Source organism: Cyprinodon tularosa, unplaced genomic scaffold, assembly GCF_016077235.1.
Source record: "Cyprinodon tularosa strain WSP-4 unplaced genomic scaffold, ASM1607723v1 ctg817, whole genome shotgun sequence".
NCBI classification, from domain to species: domain Eukaryota; kingdom Metazoa; phylum Chordata; class Actinopteri; order Cyprinodontiformes; family Cyprinodontidae; genus Cyprinodon; species Cyprinodon tularosa.
This window is the reverse complement of record NW_024039582.1, coordinates 707371-718047: the sequence shown is the minus strand read 5'-3', so window position 1 is coordinate 718047 and position 10677 is coordinate 707371.

The following is a 10677-nucleotide window of genomic DNA, read 5'->3' as shown; positions in this document are numbered from 1 at the left end:
GATTTTGACATTTTATTGAAAGTTTCATCTGATTTTTTTAGATTTTTAAACATGGTTTCCTTTTTTTGAGAGTTTAACATTTTGTTTGACAGTTTCTGACACTGTTTATCAGCTGTTTATATTTTATTGAGAGTTTACGACAACTTCTGGCAGTTTCCGACTATTTTCTTTCATTTTTTGACAGTTTGGACGATTTTTGACGTTTCTTTACATCTTTTTAGAGTTTTTGACAGTTTCTTGCAGTTTTAGATAATTTATTGACAGTGTACGACAGGATTTAAAGGTTTTTCATAATTTTTATGGTTAATATATTTTTTAAAGTTTTTTATGAGTTTTGACTTTTTAATAAAAATAGTACCTTAACATCTTCTGAGTTTTTAAAGTTCTAGTTTTTTCTTTTACAGTTTTACATTTAGTTTGATGATCTCTAAGAGTTTTAAAGTTTATTTTAGATTTTTCTTTTTACACTCTGATATTTTTTGGCTGTTTGTCACAAACTGCCTGAACCTTTCAAAAAAAAAACATCAGTTTTTCAGTGTTTGACTGTTTTTCTCTATTTTGACATTTTATTGAAAGTTTCATCCGATTTTTTTTAGATTTTTAAACATGGTTTCCTTTTTTTTGAGAATTTAACATTTAGTTTGACAGTTTCTGACACTGTTTATCAGCTGTTTATATTTTATTGAGAGTTTACGACAACTTCTGGCAGTTTCTGACAATTTTTTTTCATGTTTTGACAGTTTGGACGATTTTTGTCGTTTCTTCTTTACATCTTTTTAGAGTTTTTGACATTTTTTGACAGTTTCTTACAGTTTTAGATAATTTATTGACAGTGTAAGACAGCATTGAAAGGTTTTTCATAATTTTTATGGTTAATATATTTTTAAAGTTTTTTATGAGTTTTGACTTTTTAATAAAAGTTGTATCTTAACATTTTCTGAGTTTTCAAAGTTCTATTTTTTTGAGAGTTTTTGACGGGTTTGTTTCTGGCAGGTTTTTGCTTTTGGAGGTTTTGACAGTGATTGACTTTTTTTTAGTCAATTCTTGACATCTTAATGAAAGTTTCATCCGATTTGTCCAAAGTTTAATGTTTCTTTTTGAGAATTTTGTTTTGACAGTTGTTGTAATTGTATTGTCAGCGTGCGACAGGATTTAAAGGTTGTTTTTTTGTTAGTTAATAGATGTTTGATGAGTTTTGACATTTTGATAAAAGTTTGATCTTCAAATCTTTTGAGAGTTTTTGACAATTTTAATTTCTGACATTTTTCAAAGTTTTTAATTTCTTACAGTATATTTTATGACCATTTTTAACATTTTTTAAAACTCTTCACAGTTTTTTTTTACATTTTTTTCTGTGTCAGTTTCTGTTAAAAGAAAAGGTTCCATTTTCGATATCTTTGGACACCATTAGAGAGAAATGGATTCGCTTCAACAGATTTTCCTCCCCTATATAGAACCTCTGACATTGAAACCCTGAATTGCTCTTTATTGTTCTGCAGTCAGACAGTCGGGAAAACTCTCTGCCCGTCGGATCATGTGATCCAGTGTTTCACATGGCAGAAAACCCCCGGGTGAAAGAATTTTGTTTTTAGCCTCTCTGTGTTGTGACCTCCAGATGAGGCCAGCAGCTGCTGCTGTCATTCTCGCCGCGGTGGAAGCGTGTGAAGACCGCCTCCCTCCACTGGTCCAGACCCGCTCTGGATGCTTGGGTTCATCCCAGATGTTCTGGTCTAAAGGGCACAGAGACCTTATAGAGACTGGATTCATGTTCTGCTTCTGAGACAGAAGCTCCACGTCCTTCTGAACTGATCTTCTGCTGAATCGTCGTCTTCTTTCTGCTCCAGTTGGAGGGAAGAACCCCTCTGATCCCCCACCCCACCCGCCTTTCACACACCGCCATCAGCGGCTGCTGACCTGAGCACCAACACATGCTGGGGACAACTTAACCTCTGGACCCCAGACAGAAAAACAGATTGACAGAGAGAGGAGGAGGAGGAGGAGGAGGAGGCCAGAGCAAAGCCTGCTGGTATCCATATTATCATGGGATGTATTTTCATGCAGCAATAAAAAAAAAATGCTCATTTCTTTTTGTAACATTTGACAAAACACATATTTTATAATAAACTCAAAGTTTTTAATGTGTCCTTGAAAACCTTGAAAGTTTGTGAATGTGAAAAACATCAGTTCAAGGACCTGGAAGGTAAAAAATTAAAACAAAAAGTTAAAAACGACACTCATCCTTGAGAGGCCTTGACTTTTGTGGGTCGTCCCTTTCCAGACGATGATGATGATGATGATGATGAAGGCTGTTATACCCGTTTCCCACCGGCCAACAAAAGGTGCGCGTCCTAAAAGTGATGCAATACCCTCTAACTGTATGAAGCGTACACTCCACCCACGTCACAAACTTTGTGAACAGATTGAATAGTTAAAAAAATATCATTAGTGTTACTTTTGTTTAAGAGATATTAAAGTCGTAGGGAAGTCATATCTAAATGTCAAATCATTCTGGCTTAAACGTGTATATAAATGTACTCCTTGTCAGATGATATTGCCCCAAAATATAGAAAATTTCTATTTTTAAAATTATGTCTTAAAATCAGTCTTTTTTTTCGTTATCTTCTGCAGGCCAGTTAGTTCTACGTCAGCCTGAACACCTAAATTCAGCCAATCATATATCAACGGTCATCTGTCAATCAAATGTTTTCGGTCATAGCATCTTGATTCATATGTCGCAGCTAATATACGCAACGGTTGAAATCAGAATCCTTTCCTTTCCCATTGAGTTGCGTCCCAGTGTTCACGGGGATGGACGTCTGTGTCTTCAGCAGGCGTAGAGCTAACAGAACTGGCAGCGTTGCGAGGCAAGGGCTCAAACATGTACGGCTGGAAGCCTTCTACACCAAACCAAGCTTCTGCCGCCCTGGCGTCCTCTTCCACAACATCTTCGTCCCCGCTTTCCTCCTCTAAATAAAAAATGGATGACGGAGGAGACTCATCCACGACCTCCGACACTAAACTCTCCTCCTCTTGCATGTTTCCGCTGTCCATAGCGTTCCTTGACAGCATCGTTTCTAAGTCACCAATTTAGTGCTACTTGGTCCCAATGGAATTTCCCATTGGGAACCTGCTAGCACTAAGTTGCTAACTGGTTAGCAAGATGCTTCCAACAAACCAGCCAAAATAAAAATTGCTTGCGAACTTTCCACCACAACAATCCCGCCCCCTTGATAATCGACCAATCACCTTCACTTTATCACTCGTGTAAAGTCGGGCACCACTCGGGGGAATTTGGACATGCAATGGTTGGAACGGCCGCTTCCCTACGACTTTAAAGATAAAATTCAGCTCATCCAGAGGTCCCATCCCCCGCATTTAACTCAAATTTAAGTAAAGCTGCTTTGTGAAATGGACCGCTGACCTTTTAATGGTGCAGAGAGGTCTCTGCCTCTTTCTCCTACTGGCAAATCGCTCAGGAGTCGTTGCTATAACTCCTGCATACCTTAAGCCAGGCAAAAACTGCGATTTTTTCACTCGTTGCATGCAGCTGCAGCTCAAACTGTACCACGAAACTCCAGGGTTTAAAAGTTCACAGCTCATGATGTTTGTTCTCTGTGCGACCCAACGCTCTGATTGCGATCTGCCTGCTCACACCGCACATCTGGAAACCACGTCGGACTCAGTGCCGAGAGATGGCGCTACTCGGACTCATCAGTCTCGAAGAAGAAGAACTCCCATGTTTGCACATGCGCAGTGCTCGAGGTTCTGGTAAATTGGCTCAATAGCAGGATTTACCAATGACCACCTTACGACGGCCGACTGAATTTCAAACATGTTTGATTTTCTCCCGAACTTACGATTCCTGATCGGGAGGTGGTCATCAGAGGCTGATCTCCCCTCCTTACCTCTTGTATACCACACTGTGCACCATCAGGCAGAAAATTGGCCCGATTTCTCGCATGACTGGAAAACTGTACAGCTTATGCCTGGCTTAAGATGTAAAGATCAAGAAAATGTTGCCAATAGTGATGTTAGCTCGCCGTACAGCCGCCACTGATTCCCTCTGGGTAGGGTTGCCAACCGTCCCTTGAAAAATGGAATCGTTCCATATATTTAGTCCCGTATTTAGTGGAAAAGGAACACACTTTGTCCCGTATTACTGGGAGTGTAAAAAATAGTCAGTTAAAAAGCTAATGGAAAATGAAGAACAAGTGCACGTTAGATACAAAACTTACGGTAAACCTGTTCCCGTCCCTCTCCTGCGTTGTGACCAATGAGCTGACAGCATTTATGTAATAATCCAGAATCCCCTCTTTAGGGTGACCAGATGTCCTCTTTTTCCACGACATGTCCTCCTTTTCATACCTAAAAAAAATGTTCTGGGGGGAATTTCAAAATCGTCCAGGATTTTGGTCGAGTACAGGCAGCAGAACCGAGCCGTCAGCACCGCCGTGAAGTTGGTTTGAAGTTGGATATTCAAGCTCCGCGGAGTCAGTGGGAACTAGCAAATGGTTGATCCGACTGAGGGACCCCAATGTCGCCTGCGCCCCTCAGCTGCTCCCTCCTCCCACATGCGGTGGTGCATTCAGGGACCGTCAACAAATCTTTGAACCAAGCACTCTTGAGAAACAAAAATCAATACATTCCTTATCTTATGAGCAGCTAAGATGAAACTAATACAAAATCATGCTAATAGATAACATATATAAAGCATACTTGGTTTTATGCAATTTTAAGCTATTTTCCATTTTTAAGAGATTTTTAAAGACAAAAGTTGGGATTTTTCTTCAATAGCTTCCAGTTCATGTGACCCACTGACTCTCTTCTGATTCTTTGTGAAATAGTTTTACTACTTTAGCCTGATAAGGCAGATTCATTTTTATCCCATTTTAAGCCTTTGTATATTTTTGGGCAGGTGGGGTTTGGTCGCTCCGTCCCCGCATGGCTCCGGGCCAGATGGTCCAGTCAGCGACCCCTTTATTTATTGTCTATTGATCTCTTAGGCCACAAAGCTAAAAAAAAAAAAAAATAATTTTTTACCCATAGACGGCCATCCTAAACTGCCAGATTGGGAAACATCCCAACCTGGCAACAATGCTCGATAGACGGGAAACATTAGCCTTTAGATGCAAAACCCCATCATGCACCACTACAAATTTTTGTAAACTATTTAAACACAAATATATGAGGAGTAGTTTGGTTTAAAGAAAGCATTTTAGTTTTATTACAATGTAGTTTTTTGCAAGGATTTTACAGTTTGAAGAAATAGAAAATAACACCATATGGCAACCGTCACAAGGATGAGCATGACAAGGAAGGGTGAATCTGTTGTGGATTTAATTAATGACTTGAAAGAAATCAGAGGCTGGTTATCCAAAATCCAAAAGGAAAACAAAGTCCAAACAAACATGAAACCAGAAGTCCAAAAATCCAAAAATCAAAAACATGAAAACAAGTCTAACGTACCAGAAACCATGGAGACATCAGGGGAATCACAAACATAACGAGGAAGGCACAGAGAGAAGGAGTTGGAGCATGCAGACGGTGTTTGACGAGGACCCAGCAAAGGGCAACTGAACAGAGAGGGCTTTTTAAAGGAGACTGAGACAAAGAGGGGGCTAATGAGGAAACTGGGAGCAGGTGTGCACAGAACAAGAGAGGGAAAGAGCTAGGGAAGAAGGAGAACACAAGAGGGCAGCAGAGAGCAACAAATAGAAACCTGGAAATAACAACAAAATGATAATCAAATAACTAGGACTATAAAACATGGTGAAAAGAAAACTAAACACTAGAAATCAAGGAGTAAAGTAAGACTGAATACTCAAAAGAAAAACATAACAGAAACAGAAACCTGACAATATAAACTGCATGCATCATTTAGGGAGTTAACATTGGATTACTGCTTCAGCTCCTTGAATTATTTATTGTCACAGGTAGGAGCTTCGGCCGGACAGGAAGAGTTGGGGCCGCTATGGTTTAAGGAAGGTCGGCCCTCGCACCCTGAAATTAGGACCGGCCCACCGCCTCGGTATCACAGATTACCAGTCCCAGCCTGGTCCAATCCCTGTGTTCATACGGATCCAGTCAGTCAAATCACTCTATTTCCTTTGTTTCACTCTGCTTTTCAACTTGTAATAAGAAATCCAGGACCTGCTCCTCTCACAGTCCATTGTTGTTTATGCTCACTTGGGCCGTCGAGTCATACGGTACAAGATGGCTGCAAGAACCGGAGATTGACGTCTAGTCACAAGCCTTATATTAAACTAAAGCAGCACTAACGTCACTTTTAATGGCACAAATCTGCACTAACAAAGCAATAAAAAAGTAGACCACTTTGGATTAACTCTGAGTTTAATGCGGGGGGGATAGTGACCTCTGGAAGACTTGAAAAATAATCTTTATTAACAGATTTGGTGCTAGGAGCTTTTTAGAAATCAAAGTGCTAGAGGGGTCTGAAAAGTGGCTAAATATAGCGACTAAAGCGCTAAGTTGGCAACACTGCTCTTTGCATGGTTTGTTTTCAAATGGTTTGCTGCTGTCTGTTTGGACCTTTCTGAACATGTGCAGCAAATGGACTGATCCAATATGGTGGACACTGAAGGGGGGGGGCTGAGACACACTGAATATTATCAGCGTTCTGATGGAATTTTAGCCAAAGGATTTTGATCAAAAACATAATTAATGTGCAGAAATAAGGAATAGTTGTATTAACCATACATGGAAACAGAGTTTTATGGGGCCCCCAGGAACTAGGCCCTAGGCAGCTGCCAGGTATTGCTTTATGGTGATGTTCTTGTATATATATATATATATATATATATATATATATATATATATATATATATATATATATGTATTTAACTGCAAAGATGGAAAAAAAAAATTTAAATAAAAGAGAACTAAATAAACAAATAAACCCCCCCCCCCCCCCCCCCCCCCCCCCCCATCAGCCCCACAGCACCACCAGCCCCCGGTACTGCCTGGGTAGCAGCAGGCGACAGCTACATCTAGTGCTCCCCCTGTTTTGTGAGAAAATTCATTATTTTAATGGTCTCACATGATGTGAGCGAATAAGGAAAGCTGGGAGAAGCGGTTTGAGGACAATACGCTCAGTGTTTTCTAACAGCCTCAGCAGAGGCCAAAAAAATGCAACTTGCACGTGTTTTCTCTGCTGAAGGAAGAAGGAAATTTAGGGATGGTGACACATAGGGAGAAGAAGAGCAGGAGGATCAATGAGCTCAGAGACACAAGGACAATCTGGTTAGCAAAAGTAGAGCAGCGTGACCCACTGACCCGCGGAAGACAAACTCTGAGCGATGCTGCAAGTCCGTGATGACAAGAAGTGAGGATCTGGGCAGCAGCTTCAGAGAAGTTGAAGCGCTGAAAGGCTCATTTTTGCCTAATGTCTCCTGACAGTCATCTGGACCAACATGGAGGCATCTGTCGGCACGGCCGGCTCACGTGGACTCCCCCTTCAGACCTTTATGCAACTTAAACAAACATTGGCAAAGTAAAAAAAAAAAAAACAGAACAACATTCAGTATTAATTTAGTTCACGTGTGGAAACACATTCAGACTGTACCACCCCGTTACCTTCTACCAAAAACAATAATAAACATTAAATGGCTACATGCACAGGTATGGAGGATTGTTCGGGAAAACATGAAATGTGTGTTTTTTCCAAATAATTTTTCTAATGAATAATTTTATTTTAAAAGTTAGAATTTGATGTACTTTAATAGTTTATTTATGTATTAAAATAATAAATGGAAGATTTTATCATTTGATAATGGTTTTATAACTTTATCTTTAGTTATTACAGGACATGTTTACTTAATTTGTCTCCTTTAAGTTTTAATATGGTGGAGCTCACCACCATCAGCGTGTGAAAGAATGTAGCATAAAGCACTATGAGGTCTATCCATCCATCCATCCATCCATCCATCCATCCATCCATCCATCCATCCATCCATCCATCCATCCATCCATCATAAATGTAAACAATTCTCCCTCACCAGACCTGGGTCACTTGGGCCCCTCTCTAGCTTAGTTAGCTTTGGTGTTTAAGAGAAACTCAGGATGTGTCAGAAGCTCCGCACTAACCCCTCCATCACTATATAGAGCGGGGACTTTATATTGAACTCAGTTAACTGACTGTTAGGACAGGTGATCACTGCTTTTCGCCCCCCGTTGATCATGTGACTCTGTCTCCTGCACAGTGGCTGCGCCATCTTCATTTGTCACAGCAACAATAAATCCCATGATGCTTTGCTAGGAGAGCTCTCACAAAGCAATCTTTAATATATGTTCTCGTCCAGTGTCCATGGATGATCACTACTTTTCAAGGTGCATTGTGGGAAATTTTGAGTCCACTACTTTTTTATCCACTAGATGTTCGGACACTCATCTAAAATGGCATAACCATGACGTAGGGCCCTATATAAGGGTTAGGGTTGATGTTCGCACACAGCCTCAGACTGCCTTGAAGCCGAACTCTGGGTCACATGACCCATTCAGTGGTGGATCCAACCCTCTAAAGTTACAGAGGAGAAGAGGGAGCCTCAATATCAATTGCACCTGAGCTGAATATTGGCCTGACGAATAGTTTAATATCTCAAATTATCTCAAATTAAGCTAGCATTTGGGGAAAAAGTTTGAATAAATCATTCATTTTACTGGAAAAAGTATATAAATCAATACTTTATTAATTTTGATGGGTCCAAAATATATAAATATTTTCTTCAACATAAGGAAATCTGCTCAAATAGGAATAATAGTTTGAAATCACATGACATAGAGCTCAAACGTTGCCAGATGCTAGTGGCTCTTGGACAGAGCAGGGTAAGCAGAATAAAGCCTTAGCCTCACTGCAGGCAGTTAGCCAAGCCCTGTAGCTAAACCAGGTCCTTAAAAAGGACGTTTGTAGCGCCTTTTCTCTCTCTCTCTCTGTCTCTCTCAATCGCATCTCCAACTCCCGCAACTTGACCAGTCAATCCCCCGCAAAAAGTCTGCACTGTGGCGGGAGGTGTTGAGCAAATGCACTTCCTGTCACCTCAGGGCGCAGCTCTCCTGCGCCTTGAGCTCTCCTATACTTCTGTATTGCAGAGGAGCTGCTGCGCATGGACAGCTTTTAACAAGAGTCAATGGGAAATACATCACCAATCTTACTAGTCATTAATGATTAAATATTTATCTTGCACATCTAAAAATATATATATATTAACATATTTCAAAATATTTTGTAATTTAATTTAAGATTAAATTATATATATAAAAAATAGTTTTTTTTTTCAGTCTTAATCAGGGTCATCAGGGTCACCCAAGCGCCCTCTATTGGCCAGCTGCCACTGGTAAACTAAAACGCAGTTTAAAAAAACTAAATAAAACTTAATTCTGCTTCCTTTAACACAAACCAGATGCTACTTTTTTTATGACTTTTGTTGGTTTAGATGCTTTATGGAAAACTCAAATATCATGTCAAACATCTTTTCCTGCCTGGAGCAGTAAAGATCAGCAGCTCTCTGCGCTGTGCTAGAGGTCAGCTGACTTCACTGGACAGGAGAGGAAACTCCTTTATTTCATTTCTCCTGAGCTGCGACTGACAGCAGCGCTCCAATGACAGCATATCTGAGCCTCTAAGGGGCTCCGGATTGTGCAACGCTGAGCTCCATGCAGCCAGCGCTGTGAGGTTTGGCCTCAGTCTGAGAATGATATCGAAATGCAGCGACCTCAGTTACATCAGGGTGATGAGTGTGAAAGCCAAAAAGACAGCGACAGAAAGAAAGCAATGATGAACACAAAGCGAGAGAGAAGCAAAACTACAGGGAGGGAAGCTGGTTGGTTTTTACAGCACATGGGGGTAGATCTGTAATTCTAGAGAGAAAGGAGATGGAGCAGAAAAAAGATTGACAGAAACAGATGTGAACACATTTTCCTCTGGATTCTGCCCACTTGGAAGAGTTGGTTGGCGGCGGGAGAGCGGAGCTGGGAGGTTTGCTGCTGGCTTTGCTGCTCTAAGACGGGATGTAAAAACACTGGAAGTGGGATAGCAGCTGAAACTGTCCGCCGTGCCATGAATCAGGCTGAGCTAGCGTGAAGCTGAGGCCCTTACAGGAGCCAGATGGGCCCCTTGGCTCCTGATCACTGCACAGAAAAAACAAGCAGAATCAAACAGACGTCCAATAGCCAAAATATATAGCATATATGTAGACCAGTTATGTAGAACATTAGAAACATGTGATTAAACTTACATAATCAGACGTGTAAAAAGGTCTTTGTCTCCATTTAATCGAAATGTTTGCATTTTTTACCTGTGGTCGGAAAGTTAAGATTTCTAATTTCATATATTGATTTTTACTTTTTACTTACTTTTTACTGTTTAATGCCTGACTGAGGGGTATTTGTAGACCAGACATAGCTTCTTCCCATAACAAACCAGATTCTTTCTCAGGTTTATTCAGAACACGTTACTGTTTAACCAAAGTGTCTGTAATTTGTTTTGACTCTGACTGCTTTCCATTGTTGTAAGTAAGGAGGAACGAACGCTGCCCAGATCAGAACAGGGCTGATTACTGTATGATGAACCATACTTTCTGTTGGGATCTGGAGGCTTGTCCACTTTCTCCACCAGAGGGCGCCTGAGATCTTCCTCCTGAGGGCATGAGCTTCTCCTACACA